Consider the following 22,264-nt stretch of genomic DNA (forward strand, 5'->3'; position numbering starts at 1 on the left):
TGTTTACCAAACACGTTTACCTACCTTATTCATTAATAATTCAAGAAAAGCAGTTGAAAAGTATGAGCGTTTGAAAAGAAAAGGATGTTTCACAATGTTTTCATCACTATCCCGAACATGTTATTTTACAAACACAGTGCACCTTTTCTGGCATTGCTCTTTCAAGTACATAGCAACTTTCTGAGCCTATCTGAAATTGGAGTCACCTTGAATCACAACAGTTGAGATTTCTTTAGAAGGAAGCCTAACTCATTTCATATTGTCTGAGGGCTGAACTTCTGAGCAACCTAAAAATTTGTACATGCACCCTCTAACTTTGGTCCTTTTGATGCATAAATCATTTTCCTGTCTGCTTCGTGGCTGGATAATTATATCTGGTCCTGTCATAATGTTTGAGTTACTTCATTTATTCTTGTGAAATAGCAGTTACTCTCTTTGCATCTTTATCATATCAGCCTCCTATGGAATATTTGATATTTCATAAACAAAATGGCTAGACTTCTAGCATATGTTTTCAATGCTTGAACCTTCATTGAATGTATCAAAATGTATGATAAGGCAATATGAAACTGCAAAAACACAACAGAAAAATGTTCCACTTAATTGTTGGTCAATATATTTGAAATTGAACTCTTCTGTTTGAGGCATTTTTGTGATTTAAATTGCTGGGGAAAAAAAAAATCAATGTATTAGGCAGGTGTTATGGTGGATTTGCTCATGTCTGTTTAAATGTAGCAGTATTTTGAACTGTAAGTTGCTGGTATAATTGGATGTAAATGGTGTGTAGCAATCTGAAATGACGGGGTAATCAATTGGCCTCCTCTTCGTCGGTGAGACAAGCACCGACTAGGTAATCATTTTGCAGAGCACCTGCGTTCTGTCTTTAGTGACCATCCCAAGCACCCAGCTTCCTTCTCTTTTCATCTCCCCTTTCCTAAACTGATCTGCCTATCTTCAGCTTTCTCCACTGCCCAAGGCAAACAAGAGGAACAACACCTCATAGTTCCCAGCCCAATGGTATGAGCATTAAATTTTCATATCCCGTGTTCCCTTCTCTCTGCTCTCCTGATCCACCCATTATTGTCCTTTTTTTCATGTCTTCCACCTCCTGCTTCCCCTCCCATTTTCATCACCCTCCTAGTTCCATCCACATCTATCTATACATTTCACCCACTGATTCCTTTCCTCTTTCTGATTCCATTCAGTCCAATCTGCCCTTTACTTCCCCCTAGTGGTTGCTATTATCACCTTCATTACATCAAGTTCTAGCACAGGTAGGTTTTTGTTTCCACTTTTCACCCTCCACTACCTGTCTCCAACTTTACCCTTCCTTGCCCCATCTTCCAATCTTGGTCCATCCTCTCTCTCTCTCTCTCTCTCTCTCTCTCTCTCTCTCTCTCTCTCTCTCTCTCTCTCTCTCACCTATCAATCATCTTCTGTTTCCTACCTCCAATATTCACCCTCCCGCACCTGGCTCCATCATCCCCTCCCTAGTTCACCAACCTATTATTGGCCCATGTCTCACCCCTCTCACCTTCCTTCTCAGACTCATTTTGTTCCCTCTCCATGATCATCTTGAGGAAGGATTTCATCCTGAAATGTCAACAATTCTCTCCCTCCTACAGATAGTATTCAACCTACTGAGTTCATTTAGCATATTTCTTTTTACCCAATTGTATATCCCTTAAGCATCCAAACTGAAATGCTATTGTAGGTTTAAGAAATAAGAAGAATTAAATCTTCAACTTCAATTAAAATCTGAAACAAAGAGTTCACATTGGTAATGGTTTACAGAGTCAAAAAGATTGATTGGCAGTAGCTCATACTCATCACATCACTCAAAGAATATTTAGGATTAAAATTACTTGACTTCTCATGAAATTTTACATTTCTTGTATATTTGAATGAGGATTTTGAGACTAAGATATGTTTTGTGAAGCTGACAGAGAAATATTGCATGACTTACACTGATAATCTTGTTTCATTACCCCTCTGCCCACATTTAGTTGCTGTGGTATTTGTGCATTAAAAAACCATGAGCACTACTGTCCTTAATGATATTTTGATAGGGGAAAATATATTGTCCACCCCTAATTGTCCTGGAATGAGGACAGTCGACTATAAGGTAAGGATTACAATAAAAACATAAAGCTGGAGAAACTCAGCAGGCCATGTACTTTATATAGCAAAGATAAAGGTATATAACCAATGTTTTGGACCTGAGAGCCCTTCATCAAGGTATGAGCAAAATGTAGGCAGGTGCCCGGGCAGGTAAGGATGGTCAATTTCCTTCGAGTGAATGAAATTGCTGAAGCTGGAATTTTTCATTTTTTCATTTCATTTAAATTCACCAGCTACTATGTGGAGATTCAAACTCATTTTCCAAGGTTAATGATCTAGTTACCTGGATGCTAATCCATTAATTTAATCCCCATATTATTACACCCCTATTCCATCACAAATTATATTTGGGCTGTGCAAAATACTTGAAACTTCTGAAGTGCTCTTGTAAGCACAGTATTTTCTGATCAAAGGAAATCATCCCCTCTCCATCCCCACTTCAAATGTTGATGTAATAGTGAGGACTGAGTTTTGTGACAGAGGAACCTCAGAAGAAACCAAAATGAATCTTTCATCCAACATATTTGGATAAAGTTAGCTACTAATATTTCAGCTTTTGTATTCATATGATTAGTTTAATTGTTCATCACCATTCACAAGCAAAACGTGCCTGATTCCAGGTAATATCGTAGTTGTAGAACCATTTAACTCTGCCTATGGTGTTCTACCTCCATTGTTTAGAATAAATTCAGATTGGCACCTCATGTTTAGATATGCCTAGTACTACTGACCTCTTGATTAGTACTAGTACTAGTAATGGTGATCTGAGTGATGTGCAATGCCATAGTGTGACAGATTGTGAGATATTACAGCTCACTGGGCAACGACACCTCACACCTGACTAATTTTGAACCAACTCATCTATTATAAATCTAATCCACTTCACATTAACATATTTTTTAGACCATTGCTCCAGTAATGTTGGCACTACACTACCATAGCTTTTGTTTACAAACATTGGGACCATTGAACCTTAATTTCTTCAGTTTTTGGAACTGTAATCTGTATTAGCACAATTACAATCTCATTCTTTATTCTGCTTTGGACTGCTGTAATTGCGTGCATTTCCATTATTTTGTATCCTTGAATAAACACTTGGGAATAGTGGTACAGGTCAAATAACCTAGATCTGAAGTTCTGAAAACTGAAAAGATCCAAACTCCTATATTTTTAGCACCGATGTGATGTCGCAAGTTGAAAACAATTCACCACCTGACTTGCCCATGTGGGACTCTAACAACAGAGCTCTGCATGGAAAGATGGTGAACAGAACAGGGTCCACGTCCTCAACATTAGCTGCAGGCAGATTTGGAAACAGCGACTCCATTCTTCACATTATGGGTGGTTCTGTCTGCCTTGAAAAAGTCACCTTGAGTTTCCAGGACTGGGGACCTCGGGCTCCCAGGAAAGAGCAGGGACTGCAGCTGGGGACTGGTGGCAGCACTGGGGAGGCATCAGGTCTGGCGGCGGTGGCGGGGAGGTGTTGGGGTCTGGTGGTGACAGTGTGGAAGTGTCGGGGACCATTGGTGAAAGTGGGGTGGTATCGGGATCGGCAGTGGTGGAGAGGTTTCAGGGACCAGTGGCAGCAGTGGGGTGGTGTCAGGGACTGGCGATGGCAGTGTGGAGGTGTCGTGGACCACCGGCAGCAGTGGGGAGGTGTCAGAGACTGGCGGTAGTGGTGTGAAGGTATCAGGACCTGCAACGAGGGGTGGTGTCAGGGACCAGCAGCAGAAATGGGGAGGTGTCAGGGACTGGCCGCAGCAAAAGACAAAAACTATTGTTAATGAGACACATGACACTAGAGGAAACATTTGAAAAAGCCATTGAGGAGAATTTCTAGAGTTTGTTGCTGCATTTATCTTCTTTCGTAAGCAGATATCAAGTTTTTTTTGGTAAGTACTAAACATTATTTCATATGAATTTTCCACTTGTGGCATCACGTCGGTACTCAAAAAGCCTGCCGTTGTTTTTTTATGTTGTTTAACCGCTGATACAGGTATCCCGCTGATGCTACTGTGCTGCTTAGTTCCATCGTTCCGAAAATTGAAAAAAACTAAAATGTTTGGTCCCAAGCGTTTTGGATATGGCGAACTGTACCTAAAATTACCAGTCATAACCATCTTAATTTTTTTTTGTCATTATTGAAATTATTGATCGAACAGCAAGAAGCAGCAAAATAAGAAGGTCACACAATCATCAGGTAATATTTTCAGGCTCATTGGACATTTTGAGTTTATTACTTTGTCTGAGTCTTTCAGGGTTCCAAAAATCCCAACTACCACATTGAAATGTCTCGTTTTATGTAATATATTGACATATGTGTATCTTTGGCTTGGCTTCGCGGACGAAGATTTATGGAGGGGTAAATGTCCACGTAAGCTGCAGGCTCGTTTGTGGCTGACAAGTCCGATGCGGGACAGGCAGACACGGTTGCAGCGGTTGCAGGGGAAAATTGGTGGGTTGGGGTTGGGTGTTGGGTTTTTCCTCCTTTGTCTTTTGTCAGTGAGGTGGGCTCTGCGGTCTTCTTCAAAGGAGGTTGCTGCCCGTCGAACTGTGAGGCGCCAAGATGCACGGTTTGAGGCGATATCAGCCCACTGGCGGTGGTATAAAATGCAACAAAATAACCTGGATGGTTATAATGTTTTTATGTACATGCAGTACTTGAATGTAAGCAACTGTTTTCAGGGTGTTTATTGGCAATCCTACTGCAAATTAATTAAAATTGCAGGTGTTAATTTTTTTCAGACTAAATAAGTTATTTCACTTAGTTGAAGTGTATACATGTCAGGGTTTCAAGGCTGATCAGCAGGCTTCATCTGATACTGACAATTTTAAACTGAACTTATTTTATTAATTAGACATAAAAGTAGGGATTAATGTGGTTTTAAGGGTGTGCTATCTGAAAACTTGCAATATTCTAATACAATTCTTCTTTGGACTTTAGCTGAACAAAAGATAGAAAAAAAACGAGCATATTTAACATCCAATTTAAACTTAAATGATATGGGTTTATATATTCTACATAGTATTCCTTTGTACATTTAAAGTTGGAAGCATGTGTTGCAACAAAAATGCCAATGCTTGTAATTCAGTTTTTGGAGAATTTATATGGAGTGCTTGCATATTTACAAAACAACTTTTAGAGTCAATGCCTGCAATTACAGGCCAATCACTCAACACAGAGCTCTTGAACCCATTAAAGTTTGGGCATGGTTGGTCAAAGATTTGGGTCAGAAGTCAAGGTCACATATTTCAGCAAATCTGGTTCCAGGCATTTTTCAAACTGTTCCAAAGCTAAACTTTGTTTCAAAAATAATGGATACCTGGAAGTGATTATAAAGCATTAATCTAATTGAAGGATTCAGATGATATCATAAACTAGGAGACCAAAGCTTAATACTTTATAATTATCATGTGAACCCCAAGAGTTGTTGACAACTCTAAAAAACGTCATTGGTATGTTTTACTATATTTTAATGTAGATGACTTGTGTGTGTGTGTGTGTGTGTGTGTGTGTGTGTGTGTGTGTGTGTGTGTGTGTGTGTGTGTGTGTGTGTGTGTGTGTTGTGAGTGTGGGGCGGGTGGGCGGCTGGCAGTGTTGGGGGTGGGTGGGTGGTGGTAGGCTTTCTATTTCTGTTCATTTTCTGTCTTGCAGCAGCTGTCACTACAGACTGCAGTGGCAGAGTGCTGTAGGTCAATGATGCGTGATGGTATTCACATAAGAGGATTAATGAATGTGACATAATTGTTACAGGTTTATTTGAAATAATGTGCAAACAATTACTGGGAAACTCTATGTCCACTGTATGTAACCATTATTATTAATAAACAGAGTCTTGTCCCTGAAATGAAGTGGTGGTATTTTACAAGGTTTTCTGAAAAATGTAGTGAGAAAAGAAAAGCTCACTGTGAAATATTTAAACAATTATCTTGTACAGCTTTGTTTTAGGACCTTTGAGAACATATATAAATCAATGAATGTGTGAATTTAGGATCAGGAGTAGGCTCTTCAGCCCCTCCGATCAGTTCCAGCATCTCATCTGATCAGTGGGCCAACTTCCACTTAATGGGACTTTGCTCCATATCCCAGTTTAACTGAACGAATGGAAATCGATCCCTCTTCAACTTGAAATTTTAATTGATCCAGCATCTTCAGCACTTGGATGGGGCAGGGGTGGGATAAAGAGGCCCCGAGTCCAGCTACTCCCCATAATTTATTGCACCTTTTCTGTCACTGCAATAGCTGCCATGACTTTCTGAAGCATTCTTATTTATTGATGGTCACCCGGACAATACTCATGGCACAAAAACACAAGAAAATTTGGAGACCATATCTTCAAAATGTAGATGTAGATTCTTAATGATGCCCCCACCAACCCCCCCCCCCCCCCGCCCCCATTAGCCTTGGCCACCTGCATCCGGGAAACACCTGGGATTCTGGGTAAGTCCGGATATTTGTCCCTTGGCAGGAGATTGATGAATCCAATGAAACCTTTTTTCATCTCTTCTTTTCTCTCTTTAATTCTATTGATTATTTGTCTCGTTTTTTTTTCCCCTGGATGGATGGGAGGGGAGAGGGTTAGAGTTTATTATTTTTTTCTTGTTTTTTTTCTTTTCTTGCTCAAAATCAACATTGAATGATAAGATTATGTTCCTTTTATATAATTGATGAATTTCATGTTTTCATGTTGATTTGAAAATATAAATAAAATAATTTAAAAAAAAAGAAAATATGAGAAGTAGCCACTCAGCTCCTCAAACCTGCCCCATCAATCAACACAGTAATTGTTCATCTACGCTGTCCTCGATTCCTCTTCTGTGCCAGTTCCCCATAACCTTCAATTCCTCAACTTTTCAAATATGTATCTATCTAATAAGTCATGTGTTCTACACTGGTCCTATTTAAGTGGATGAATTATTGGGGAAACTGCTTAAATGTTTTATGTAATTGTTAACATTGCCATGTTTGAAATGCCAAAAGAGTGCATACTCCAGTTTCTAGGCTTTTCCAATATTATTTTCACAATGCAAGTGTCATACAAGTAGCTACCAAAGTCAAAGATCAAATTTATTGTCAGAGTGCATAGATGAGATCACATTTATCCTTGAGATTCTTTTTTTCTGTAGGACAGTCTGAATTTCTTCTTATTGATAACTGTAAACTGTACTCTAGAAGAAAGCTAGGTATGTAAAAGAAATAAATTTAAACAAACTAACAATGCAAATACAGAAAAATAAATATTAACTAAGAGCAAATTAAGAGTCTTTAAATGAGTGTCTGATTGAGTCGGTTGTTTAGGGGTCCGATGGTGGAGGAGTAGTAACTATTCCTAAACCTGGTGGTATGAATCTTGTGGCACCTGCACCTCTTTTCTGATGGCAGCAGTGAGAACAGCGTGGTTGATGGGTGGTGTGGATCTTTGATAATTGCTGCTATTCTCCAATGGCAGTGTTCTATGCAGTTGTTCTCAGCAGTGGGGAGAGTTTTGCCTCTAAAGTACTGGGTTATGTCCACTACATTCTCTCTAGGGCATTCTGCTCAGAGATATTGGTGTCCCCATATGATGTGTGATGCAGCTGGTCAGCACACTTTCCAGTACACATCTGTATAAGTTTGCCAAGGTTTCTGTTGACTTATCAAACCTCCACAAACTCCTGAGGAAGTAGAGACACAGATGTGTTTTCTTCACAATGACATTAGTATGTTGGGTCCAGGAAAGATCCCCCAAAATAGGGAGTCCCAGGAATTTAAATTTTCTCACCATCTCCTCCTCTGATTCTCCCAATGATCACTGGATCATACCCCTCTGGATTTCCCCTTCTAAGTACAGAATCAGCTACTTAGTTTTGATGACATTGATTGTGAAGTTGTTGTTAGTACACCAGTCAGCCAGATTTCCAATCTCCCTCCTGTATGCTGACTCACTGCCACTTTCTAATACAGCCCACTATGGTGGTTTCATCAGCCAATTTAAAAGTGGGGTTGTTGTTGTACCATACCTCAAAGTCATAGGTGTAAAATGAGTAGAGAAGAGGTCTAAGTACACAACCCTGTTGTGCTCCATTGCTGATGGAGATTGTGGAGGAGATGCTCTTCCCAATCTGCACTGATTGGGGTCTAGAGGTGAGAAAATCCAGGACCCAAATGCACAGGCCTTGGAGATTGCTGAATACTTTTGAAGGGATGATGGTGTTGAGCACTGAACTGCAATCAATAAAGTGCATACATCAGATTTTCAAGGGTTTTGTGTCGAGCCAATGAGATGGCATCTGTCATTAACCTGTTGCTACGGTAGACAATTTGGAACAGATCCATGTTTCCACTCAGACAGGAGCTGGTATGCTTCAGAACCTGGCTCTTAAAGCACTTCATTACTGTAAGTGCCATTGGTCAGTAGTCACTTAGGCAGGTTGCCATATTTTTTGGGGGCACCAGTATGATTGAAGCCTGTTTGAAACAGATGGGTACCACACCCTGTCGGAGTGAGGTGTTGATGATATCTGTGAATACATTGGCCAGTTGGTCAGCACAGGTTTTCAGTACTCAGATGGGTACTGCGTCTGGAGCAGATGTTTGGATTTTCTCTCCTGAAGGCAGACCACAAGTATATCAAGGCAATAAACTTTCAGACAATGTGATCTCTAGTTAAACCCCTAATATGACCTGTTATAGAAATAAAAATGTTGTGTATTACTAATTCTGATTAATATTGTATGGTATAGCAGAATAAATGTAGGGTTAGACTTCCTGAAAAACAATTTCTGAAAAAAGAACTTGGAAGTTCTTTCTTTTGAGTTTAACATATTAATCCTACATAGAAAGTCGACTAATGTAGCAAAAAAAGCATGTCATATCATATACATATTACAAATTAATATAAATGTAATTGAAATCCATATATACTTGGTGATTAAGCATTATTTCTTAAAAAATAATTCTGGATAGAAACTAAATGAGTTACAATATAACAAATCTTGGTCATAACAAAAAGTAATATAGTATGAACTAGGACAACCATAATTAACCCCATATATAATCAATTAATAAAGAAAAAGAGAAAAAAATAAACTAAATCTAATCTAGCCCCTCTATTTAGCTCTAAAATTTGTGTAAGCTGAAAGGAATCAAGAGGAAATAGCTATGTTAGATGTTAATCATGCCTGTTGTAGGACATCACTGCACTAGTTCTTCATGGTAGAGTCCAAGGCAACAATGCTTCATCAGTGGTGTTCCTTCCAACATAACATTCAAATTTGGAAACCGGTTTAAAAATGAATAATGTTCAATTCATTTTTCAACTTCTCAGATAATGAAGCCTGTATGCAGCAAATCCTTGTCAATACTCAGGGATGGACATAAATGGGAAGTTGCATTCAGTTGCAAATGCAGTAAAAAATAATAAGGGATAATCTAATAATCTAATCATATATCATTGACCCACATATTTATCAGGCTTCAGTTTCCATTAACCAGAAATATAACTGCATCAGCCACATTACTTTATCACCCTCAGTGCCATTCTATTACTCCTGCCTTCCATGCTTTCATAGGCTTTCTCTTGTGTTCTTTCCCCCCTCCTGCACAATAAAATGTTTTATCTCCAATTTTTATCAGCTTTGATATAAGGTCATCAGAGAATTTCCCGCATTTTTCCAATTTCCCACAATTTATGTGGTCACACATTAGTTGTCTGGATTATGAGAGTAGATCCAAGGCCAGATAATCCAAAGAATGTAACTCATCTTCTGTCCCTCCATAGACTTTTCACTAACTACAAGGCCTAAGCCATGGGTATAATTAAATATTTTCCACTTATCAGGTCAAGAATAGCTCCAATAATAGTCAAATTTCTCAGCAACACCCAAAACAAAACATTGTATTTGATTTGCACTCCATCCATCATCTGAAATGCTCCCTTCCTCCATCAGCTTCTGAGTATGTTTGAAGTGTACACAATCCTCAAAATGCACTCACTTAATTACATAGAACAGTCCAACAGCACTTCTAACACCAAGAATATTAATGTTTTAGGTGCAGCATAGAGACGGGAACATTTGTGCACTCAACTTGGTCATGCTCCAAGGAGAGGCCCTTTTGGGTAGAGCTAGGCCAAGTTCTAGAGAAAAATCATAGGTAAAGAGTTTCTATAGGACCAGAGTGGTTCTTGTTGGGAAACGTAATTACTGTGATACCAGCTGAGTTCCTCCAACATCTCTGTGTTTTGACTACAATTGCAGCATCTGCAAATTTTCATGTTTCACTCTGGTACCCTATTAAGTAAGTTATTTACTCTGCTCTCCTTTAGGACCCTTAATCTCACCTGGAGCAATCCTACTGCTAAAGTTGCAAACATCACCTACCCTACCCCAGAAACACTGGTCTGCCACCCCAGCTGACCACCATTTCTTTTTCACATAACCACTGACAAAAGTGGCTTCCCAAGCCCAAGGAAATTTCTGACAGTGGCTCGAGAGACAGATGGGTGCCAGAACAACGGTGGATTGATCATTGGTGTTGACTTAGCTGATGCACATGGAAACTTGGCAATTTTGAGGGCTGGATGGGGCAAAGTTCAACACTCTGTGCCGCTCCATGATTTATGAGCAGTCTGTCAAAATAGGCCACTGTTAAACAAAATAACAGGTCTTTTTAAGTCAACACCTGTTATAAAACCCTCTTGTCTAGCCCCTTCTCAGTCTTAGGTGAAAAAAATTCTATATAATGGTGTTGAATTAGAGTTTGCAGCCAAGAAATAGACTCTAGAATGGCACTGAATTGAGTTCTGTTGAAGGAAAATGATTTGTTTCACCATGATGTTAGGAGCTGACGTTCTCTTATCACTGTTAATTTCTTCTTGTGTTCCTAAAGTATCTAATAAGAAGAGAAAATACAATTATTTAGATTAAATTATTTACTAAAGTGGATTGTGAAAATTGAACTGACAACTTTAATACTATTGTTCTATTTGCCCACATTCAACCAATGCCTCAAAGCACGGCACCATGTGCAAATATTTCAATAATATTGTTTGTTTCATAACAGCAGAGAAGCTAACATTGGAATTGAATTTGTCTTAAAAGCAATGTGAACATATGTGTGTAATTCAAAAACCATTCCAACATTAGCAAGTTGTGTATTTGTTTCCTTATTCTTCCATTGCTTAGGGATGTAACAGTGCAAAGAGGGCTGTTCAACGTAGGAATGAAATTATATGCTTTCCTTTAAAATGCAGCAAAAGCTGATGTACAGAAGAAGAACATTTGCATTCAAAGTTCAGACATTCATGCCATCTCTTGTCTATCTATCATTAGTATGAGGAATACAATGCAATAAAAGGTTATTCAGTTGATTCAATGGTTAGCATTTTCATTGCTTTGAATACCAACACTGAGCAGAGAATAATAAAGCTTACAGATTATTAGAAACAGACATAGCCTATACCATTACACATTAAGATGAATATAATATTTTACATATCACAATTAATGGGTATCTTAGCAGTCATTAAATCAATCTTTGATCAAGATATCAAAAACACAATGAAAAATAAATGTGCAGCTCATAGGAATCCTCTCTGATCATGTAACAAGGGAAGGTTTAGTCAGAATAACGACAGGTAACAGATGTTTCAAATGATGCTATGCATTTGGCTTCAATGATCCCCTGCTTAATTTGGAGCAGATAAAGAAATTGTAGATCTTAAGTTTAGTATAAATGATGCTCTGCTTTTGGATTATGGTCTTGTGAATATGTATCATATCTCATGTATTTTATTGCAGGAAACCATTAAGTACATAGCTCACTTTAGATATGTTTGTCAATATCATGATCAAATCAATCAGCAAGTACTACATGATCCTAATTTTGTTAGCAGAACACAAGTTTAAAAAATTCACAACTTCAAAACAATAAGAAAGGACAAGCACAGACTATTGTCTGGTTTATGTCCAGAATACATTTTAAAAAATGTGGATGGAGACAGTGAAATTGATTTCCAGATGGTAACTCCAGAAGAAGGAAAAAGGAAGCTCTAGACAACTTTGTAAACACTTAATCATTTTGAGAAATCAGCACAGATTGTAATTGGGAAATGTGGCTGCTGTAATGCTAGACTATATTTGGGCATGAGTAAATAGAGGACCATAATGTCAAATATGCTGTCAACTAGTCATTGACTGGTGAGGTTTCCAGACAGGCAGGAGAGATTCATAGCTGAAGTTCTATTATAATTAGTTTAGAAAATAATTTCACCATGAGCAGTTGGAATTCAAGATGTTATAGTACAATAATGATGCAAAACAGATCCAGTAACAATGAAAAAAATATCTGTGGGCATTTGAAATGCAGATTTATTCACCTGGTTCGTACCCAAAATCATAACTAGATCTACCCATACCTAATGTTTTTCTTTATTACTCTCTGAGTATTGGAAAAAATCTTTGGTCTATTCTGGCTGTCCTCAGCTGAAATGGCAGCTGGAGCCACGAGCATCAGCACGTTAAGTGAGAGAAGAAAATAACATCCCATGGTTCCTGATCTTCATCACTAGAAAATAATTGCTGCTAGAAAGTGGAAATTTGTGGATATCTGGAACAAGACTGGACTTGCCTTTGACGGCAAATCCCAAAATCCAATTCACCGACAGACCCACAGGCAAAGAACAGGAGATGGATTCAAAATCAGAACTGGTGGTTTTCACAAAATCATACAGCATCAGAACATTCAAGGAACAAAAATAAGAGATATCAGCTGCAGGTACATTGTTGCAATATTGTGATTCTGAAGCAGATAGGGGCATTAACAAGTCAGAGACAACCGAATGGAAAGTCCATATGCAGCCAGAGATAAGATATTTTGCAATGAAGAAGTTGAGGCGTTGTATGAAAGGGGAAATCTATAATCAGGTAATGCATATCTAATTCAGAGATGATGGTTGTTGGAGCTTAACTTGCCAAGTTTATTGTTATTTCTTTTCCAATAAAACTGTGCCTCTACAGTAAGTCCAGAAAAAATGCAGGCAGAATAAAGAACAGTAGTTCAACAAATAGCCATGAAGATATCAATTTACTCCCTATTCTCTGCAGATGGCTGGGCAAAATCATTATAAATGGACATATACAGGAACACATCTGGTAACTATCTTTTCAAAGTTCAATCTGTCCTCAAGTAAAAGATACCTGTAGAGTTTGAAAAATTTGGATGAACTTGTCATTTTTGATGTTAATGAAGTGAAAGGTCAAGAGCTATGCTTGCTGAGACAAAATCTCTGAACAAAATCACCATTTTTCATTATAATTTGAGACTGAGAAATAAAATTGTAGCAATAAGTAGTTTTGAAAACACAACTCCTGTAAAAATTATTGAAAGGGACAATGTCAAGCTTTCATGGTATATTTGCAATAATGGCTTTTAATATACCAGCAGCCAAAATTACAAAATTGGTGTAAATGTTGTTCCAATGTGAATGTTTGTGTTTTCTAATAGTTGTATAAAGAAGAGCTGTTATACTAACTATCATGTAAATAATCTTGTAGAAATCCAGGTCCTGTGATATAAAAGAAGACACTAAAAGCATGTCATTGTTAAAGTGCATTTGGTTTAAAATAGTGACATGACCACATACAATTTCCAGAAAAGGTTATGTAACCTGAAAAACAAAACATAGAAGAAAATACTACTGTATGATATGGGACATATAAGGGCTTTTTTTTTTAAATGTTTTGCGCTCCATTTACATTAGAAAATATCCAGAAATAAAAGCCCAGAAAAATGGTTTTCGACAGGTATCAGAGATCATGACCAAAACAGGCAGAAGCATTTTATAACAATTTGTGAGAGCCCTTTGTTCCCTCTTGTGCCTTGGTACAATTTTTATATATCAATAAGTCATAAACCATTCACACTAATTTCTGGAACATAAAGTTACTTTAAAATTCATCAATACTTCAGTCCCTGCTTGCTTCCTCCTAAATAACTTTCTTACCTTCATCCATACTGCCATAAGGCTTAGAATATTAGACAGACTCCCCAATAGTTAAGTTACTCATTCCTCACCATGATCTGGAGAAACACTGGTTCATCTGGTTGTATAATGTATGTACAGTCAGATAATAAAATTGAACTTGAACATTATACTGAAGCTCAAGCTTCGGTATAATGATAGTTTTCAGTTCTTGCTCAAGCATAAAACCTTATCACATCTGGTGGTCAATTTAGTGATGTATCACCTTTGGAGTCTGTAGTTGCCATTTTTCAACATGAGGACCAGAGTTGAGCCAATGAAAGTCAAAGAAGCCATTATGAGGCTGAAAAACAAGAATAAAACAGGAAGAGACATCACCCAAATCTTATGGTTACCAAAATCAATTGTTTGGAATATCATTAAGAGCGCACTGATGAGCTCAGTAATTGTAAAGGGACTGGTATTCCAAGGAAGATCTCCACTGCTGATGACAGAAGAATTCTCAACATAATGAAGAAAAATCCTCAAGCGTCTGTCCTACAGATCTTCAGGAGGCAGGTGTGGATGTGTCAATGACTACTGTCTGTGTAAGACTTCAGGAACAGAAATACGAAAGCTACACTGCAAAGTTTCAAAGCACTAGTTAGGCTCAGAAACAAGATGGTCAGATTACAACAAGATGGTCAGATTACAGTTTGCCAAGAAGTATTTAAAAGAGCCTGCAGAATTCTGGAAAAACATCTTGTGGACAGATGAGACCAAGATGAACCTGTATCAGAGTGATGGCAAGAAGAAAGTATGGAGGTGTAAAGGAACTTCCCAAGATCCAAAACATACCACCTCATCTATGAAACATGGTGGTGGGGATACTATAGCCTGGGCATGTTTGGCTGCCACAGGTACTGACGCCCTTGTCTGATGGCAGTAGCAAAATGAATCCTAAGGTGTATAGAAGCATCTTAACTGCTCAAGTTTGTTGAAATGTCTCCAAATTTTTTTGATGGTGCTTCATCCTATAACAAGACAATGGTACAAAAAAAATACTGAAAAAGGAGTTCTTCAAAGCTGAAAACTGAAAAACCCTTGAATGACCAAGTCAGTCATCCAATCTAAATCCAGTTGAGCATGCCTTTCATATGCTGAAGAGAAACTTTAGGGGACAAGCCCTTGAAACTAGCAAAAGCTGAAGATGGCTGCAGTAGAGGCCTGGCAGAGCATCACCAAAGAAGATACTCAGTACTTGGTGATGTCCATGAATCACAGACTTCAAGCAGTCATTGCATGCAAGAGATAAGCAACAAAGTACCAAACATGACTACTTTAGTATGCATATCATTGCTAAGTCCAAAATATTATGGTGCCCTGAAATGAGTGGACTATGGTATGTATAGAAAATGCTGTAATTTCTGCAGGGTTAAACCAAAATGTATACAAACACTCTTTAATAAATCTGGAATGTGCACTTTAATTACATGTGAATTGTTTGATTACAAATTTAAAGCTGTGGAGCAGAGAGGCAAATAAAGGAAAAGTGTCTTTGTCCCAAACATTATGGAGGGCACTGTAAACCCAACGATAGTTCATCCTTCTCTGAACTCAGTGTGTGGAATGGGAGGTCAGATTTGACTTCTGATGCTTTCAATGCTTCAGTGTTGCTGTGAACAGATGTGTAAGGTGCTTTGAACAGCAGAGGGTAGAAGTTCTGCACAAAATGACATATAATCTGGCCCGTTGCATATGCAGAAGCACCAATATACTTGCAAGTCAGAGGAGCACTAAGGCAAGTAATCATTGATACATACAGGGTGAACACTCCTACACTTTAGATCTTTTGAAATTATTTGTACATTGGCCCAGATTTTGCAGGTTATGCTGGCATCTACCCATCTGATTGTATTTATTTCGCGATATTTCTTTGGATAACTGGCATGTCCAGATGACTGCAGAAGTCACATGCATTCATGTAGGCGTTCCAGTGGCCAATGGTTTTGTATTGTTCCTAATCATATTCTCTAACAACGGACTCTCTTGAAAGCTCAAATATTGCAACAATTTCCCAGTACCTGAATTTAGTTTAGGCATACAGCACGGTAACAGGACCTTCTGGCCCCCTAGCCCAATTACACCCGATTAACCTACAACTCCATATGTCTTGAATAATAGGAGGAAACTGGAGTCCCTAGGGAAAACCCACACAGACAGTGCAGGTTTTGAACCCCGGTCGCTGGCACTGTAACAACATTGCCCTAACTACTTCACCAACTGTGCCACCCTGACAGTGGGAATATCTAAGAATATCTTGGTGCAGAAACTGACAACATTGTCAATGAGAGTTTATTGTCATATATATTTGTAAAATGTACACATGCACAAAAATTCTTGCTTGCTGACGCCAAATAGGTACAAAAGATATACCAACTACAACAGTAAGCATTTAAATTACCACAAATGCCAGGCAGAAAAAGAGACAATAAATATCGAAGGATAGATAAATAAATATTCACAATTGAAGTTACTGTAAGTAAAAAAGTGACATTTCAGTTATGCAGCCAAATCTTTTAGTGGTCCTGGAATATAGTTCAGGTTAAAAAATTGTTCTTGAACCTGGAGATGCTCGATTTCAGGCATCTGTACCGTCTTTCTGAAGGTAGCAATGGGAAGAGGTTGTGACCAGGATGAAGGGTGTGCTTTATAATGTTGGCAGCTTTCTTGTGGTAGCACCTCACATAGGTTCAGTGGATGAAAGTTCAATGACAGTGATGCTTTCTGTGTTCCTGGGAACTCGAGTTTCCAAACGAAGCTGTGACCCAACCAGTCACTATACTCTCCACAGTGCACCTGCAGATATTCGATAACATGCCAAATCTCCTCAGATTGCTGAGAAAGTAGAGGAATTAGTGGGTCTTTTCAATTTGCTGGTTCCAGGAGAGGTATTCCAAAAAGGCTGAAAAGATGAACACAAGAACACATATGTGGACATCAGCAAATTAAAGATCCTGACCTTCTCCACCTCCATCCTGTCAATAATTTCAATGGTGGGGAATGGTTTCAGAAACTCAGATGAATACTATTTAATTTAGATGTGTTAAATTGTTTGAGCATTTTAAATATTTTTAGGTTTTTGTTTCTTTTAACTTCTGAATGCTTTGATAGCCAGATAAGGCATTGCCTTAACATTTTTTTCAAGCCCTTTTCTTCCCATGACTGACACAGGAGTTGAAGGCAGCAGAGATCAGACATGATCATATGAAATAGTGGGACAGGCTTCATGAGCCAGAGAGCCTACTTTATTGTGTTCTTGTATTCATCTTGTCAGCATAGTTGAATTATTTTGCAGAAGGCCCTGATTATGGCTTTTTGGAGCAGCTTGTTGATGAGTCCACTCAGGGATTGGCTGTACTGGATTGGGTGCTCTGTAATGCATCAGAGATGATTAGAAAGCTTAGAGTAAAGGAACCATTGGGTGCATCAATCACAATATGTTTGAGTTCAATTTGAGATTTAACCAGGAGAAGCTAAAGTCAGAGGTGTCAGTAATTCAATGAAGTAAATGGAATTACAGTGGCATGAGAAAGGAACTGGCCAAAGCAGATTGGAAGGGGTCACTATGTGGGAAGATGGAAGAGCAGTAATGGATGGGGTTCCTGCAAGAAATGAGGAAGGAGCAGGATAAATACCATATAACCATATACAGCACAGAACAGGCCAGTTTGGCCCTACTAGTCAATGCTGGAACAAATCCCCACCCTCCTAGTCCCACTGACCAGCACCTGGTCCATACCCCTCCAATCCTCTCCCCTCCATGTAACTATCCAGTCTTTCCTTAAATGTAAATAACGTTCCTGTTTCAACCACCTCCGCCGGAATCTTATTCCACATCCCAACCACCCTTTGCGTGAAGAAATTTCCCCTCATGTTCCCCTTATAATTTTACCCTTTCAATCTCAAACCTTGGCCTCTGGTTTGAATATCCCCTACTCTTAATTGAAAAAGCCTATCCACGTTGACTCTCTTTGTCCCTTACATGCCAAAAATAAAGAAATATTCAAATGGAAAAATGTAACAACTGTGGTTGATGAGGGAAGTTAAAGCCAAAGTAAAAACCAAAGCAAGGGCATAAAAGGAAGCAAAAATTAGTGGGAAGGTGGAGGACTGGGAAGTTTTAAAAAACATACAGAAGATAACTAAAAAACTTAGAAGGATGGAAAAGATGAATTATGCAAGTAGGGTAGCAAATAATATGAAAGAGGAATCATAAAAGCTTCTTCAAGTATATAAAGAGTAAAAGAGAGGTGAGAGTAGATTTTTAGGACCATTAAAAAATGATGCTGGTGAAAAAATGGGAGGAGATGGCAGAGGCACTAAATGAGTATTTTGCATCAGTTTTCACTTTGGAAGACACTAGCAATGTGCCTGGTGTTGAAGGGCATCAGGGAAGGTAAATCAGGGAGTGCATTGACGATTTCAGGGAGAAATTGCTTAGAAAGCTAAATGGTCTAAGGACAGATGAGTTTCCCATAACAGATGGATTTCAACCCTGGGTTCAGAAAGAAGTAGCAGTAGAGATTGTAGAGGCATTAGTACCAGTTTCTAAGTTAATCCTAGGAATCATTGATAAAGTTTGGAAAATGTCTTTCCAGAATATATCTAAATTTGGACATTCCCAAACATATGGATCAGAGAAGGTTCAAAAATTTTACATTTCTCACATAGTGGATCAATATCTGCATAAAAACCAGATAATTTAAATTTGGACATATGAGTTCTGAGTGCGACCTTAAATTGTAATAAGCAATGCCTTGCACAAAATGAGGAATCATTAATCAAGCTGAGAGTAGAGTACCAATCTTCATCTGAAAATGTTAGGTCCAAATTTTATTCCTAATCACTCAATCACAGCCATGGAACTGATTTTAAATCCAATAAATTATTATAAATATAACATATTAATCCACCATGAAAAATAAAGCCATTAGTTCAAAAATAGATCAAGAATATTAGCATTTGAAATTCACAGGAAATCAGAAAACTTAGACTGAACAAAATGTCTAATTTGTAAATATCTACAAAATGTCTGTTAGAAAGATTACATTTGGCTGATAATTGTTCAAAAGAAGCAAAAGTATCTCAAATAAAGAGATCATTAAAACTTTGGATACCTAATCTATGCCATTCCTTGAAACTTGCATCCAACAAGGACAACTGAAAAAGATAGTTATCTATAATAGGATTAGTCATGGAAAAACCATTAAGCCCAAAGAATTTCCTAAATTGAGCCCATATTCTTAACCTATTTCTCATTAACAGATTATGTTTCAATGTAGAGAAGGAAAATGTTTTTAAAAAATCTTAAAATCGCCAACATAGAAATGTTTTTGGAGAACAGCAGTTCCATTTCTACCCAGAAGGGGCCTTGTCTGTTAATTGCTCCATTTGCTTTTTCTCGTGACCCAGATAAACCTATGTCTACATCTCAGGAAAAGTTTTAGCTTTTACCACGTTGATAGCCAAATGAGCAATCTTACTGAAATGGAAAAATGATTTATCCCCTACTCATACACAATGGTTATATGATGTAATGTTCTATTTAAGTAAGCAGAAAATTAGATATAATATTAAAGATAGAAAGTTTCAATTTATAAAGTTGTGGGGCCCATTCATTTTATAATTGGAAGAATTAAGAATTATCGTGTACTCCAGAGATTCATTGTCCAATGTCTGGGGTTCACCTTGGATCCACATTTTCATTTTTATTTATTATATAAGGTAACCTTGAAAAGAGGGAGAGGCAGATTAGATGTAGTTTTTTCTCCTTTTTTTATTTTTTTTATTTTGGCGTAACTCACCAAATGGGTTTAACATGGTTATACAGTTCAATTCAAAATATTGTTTCTTATAATTATTAAGGAAATCTTGACTTAGTTTCATTTTTTTGTGTGCTTACATGTATACAAATGATTTGTTATGTGCTTTCTTTTCTAAAACTCCGTACGTTAGTTTATATGTTAAACTCAATAAAAATACTTTAAAAAGAAAATAAAAAGTAGTTCCAGGCAAGAAATGAGAAATATCAGTTACTCCTTAATAGGTTTCACTGACTTTTAAAATCTAATCTCTTCCCAAAGAGAATGAAACAGTCTTCAGTAATGGATATGAGCCTATAGTAAAAACACAAAGAGAGAGAGAGAGAGAGAGAGAGACAGAGACAGAGACATAGACAGAGACAGACAGACAGACAGACAGCCAGAGGGGAAAAAAATAAGGATAGGGAAAGAAAGGATAGGGGAGGGTCTAATGGAAACCAGAGATGTCAATATCAATGCCATCTGGTTGGAGGGTGCCCAGACAGAATATGAGGTGTTGTTCCTCCAATTTACTGGAGGTCACAGTCAGGAAGTGCATGAGCCCATGGACAGACAGGTTGGCATGGAAATGGGGCAGGTAAATTTAATCTTCCTAATAGGAATTTTTTTAGATACCTAAAAATTAGACATTTTGCTCAGTCCAAACTTCCTAATTTTCCTCGAATTCCTGAAACCAATATCCTTGATTTACTTATTGATATAAAGTTTTATCATGGTGGATTTATAGCCATCATTTATAATAGCCTGATCAATCTCAAAATATGTTCAGGGAGGGAATCAAGAATGAATGTGAATAAGATTTGAACACAGTATATCAATCCAGGTGAACACTGGGGTATTGTGCTTGACCTGATTAATAATATCTCATTTTGTGCACGACATTGTTTATTACAACTTTAAGTGGGACATAGAATATATATGTCTAAAGTTAAACTATTTTGTTTTTATTCTGATGTTGATCCACTACGTGATAAATGTAAAATCTTTGAGGCCTCTCTGATTCATATGTTTTGGGAATGTCCAAAACTAAAAGATTTTTGGGAACAATTTTTCCAAGCACTATCAGAGATTCTTAGCATCAAGGTGGAATCTTGTTCTTGTTTTGCTTTGTTTGGTTATTCTCAACAGGAAATTATTTCCCTGAATTTAATTCAAAAAAAGAATTATAGCCTTTACTTCGGTGATAGCCAGACAAGCAATTTTGATGAAGTAGAAAGATAGTTTACCACCAACTCATATGCAATGGATACAGGATATTAGGTCTTGCTTGAGCTTGGAGAAAATTAGATATAGCATTAAAGAGACCTTGATTGAATTTGACAAAATATAGGGCCCATTTATGGACTATTGTCATATTTTGAATACATAGGGGAGGGTGCTATGGGGGTTTCCTGACCGTTGTCCAGTTGACTCGATTCTTTACATGTTCTTTGGATTCTTTACATGTTCTTTGATGGCGACTGTGTTTACTGGGAGGAGTAAGATTAGTATGGGATTTTTATTTTTACATTTTTCCTTTCTTTTTCTTCTTCTTTTATAAGAGATTAATTACATAATTTATCATCAATACAATGGAATATTAGAATGTGAGCTGAATTTTTAAAGAGAATTAAATTGCATTTGATCATTGTTTTTTACAAAAAAGTACAAATTACTTATGACTCATGTTCTGTATTCTAGTGTATTATGCTGTGTGGTTATTGTGAGGTCAAATTGTAGCATGTAATATCTAATCAATAAAAATATATACAAATTAAAAGGAAATAGGCCGGGGAATTGAAATGGTGGCCACTGGGGGAAATTAGTGAGGAGAGAGAAATGGATGAGGGTGTCACGGTGGAGTGGTTCATGTGCAAGGTGAAGAGTGGAGGAGAAAGAAAGATGTGCCTGGTGGTGGGATCACGTAGTAGGTGATAGAAATGGCAGAGAATGATATGTTGGATGCAGAGTCTAGTGGGGTGGTATGTGAGAACAAGAGGAATCCTGTCCGTGTTGTGCCTAGGGGTGGAGGAGGCCAAGGCAAATGTGTGGATTATGGAAGATATGTGGGTGAGGCCCGAGTTAATGTTGGTAGAGGAGAAACCATATTTTTTGAAGAATTCAAGATTCAAGACTCTTTTATTGTTATGTCCTTTAGTCTACTGTAAGGCAGACAAAGATTTGCCATCATTAGAAATTGCCTGGCACCCCTTATGGTCAGAGAAAGAGAGACAAAGGAAAGTCCCCCCAGTGTCACTGAGTATTATAGATTAATTTCCAGCACTCCTGCAGTCTCCACAGATGCACAACCTTCAGTCCAAACATCAGCAACCTCAG

General features: G+C 37.8%; 1 long non-coding RNA gene across 1 annotated transcript in view; it reads right to left on the minus strand.

Annotated features, from left to right (window-relative positions):
- Window positions 1-7,168: 7,168 nt before the first annotated feature.
- The window catches only part of LOC138740091 (uncharacterized), a 106,140-nt gene continuing 91,044 nt past the window's right edge, over window positions 7,169-22,264 (minus strand). The window contains exons 4-5 of the long non-coding RNA XR_011342664.1: window positions 10,932-10,993; window positions 7,169-7,301 (exon numbers count right to left, since the gene is read on the minus strand). This is a non-coding gene — a long non-coding RNA (uncharacterized lncRNA). The remainder of the gene's footprint in view (window positions 7,302-10,931; window positions 10,994-22,264) is intronic.

Source organism: Narcine bancroftii, chromosome 7 (genome assembly GCF_036971445.1).
Source record: "Narcine bancroftii isolate sNarBan1 chromosome 7, sNarBan1.hap1, whole genome shotgun sequence".
In the NCBI taxonomy this organism is placed as follows: domain Eukaryota; kingdom Metazoa; phylum Chordata; class Chondrichthyes; order Torpediniformes; family Narcinidae; genus Narcine; species Narcine bancroftii.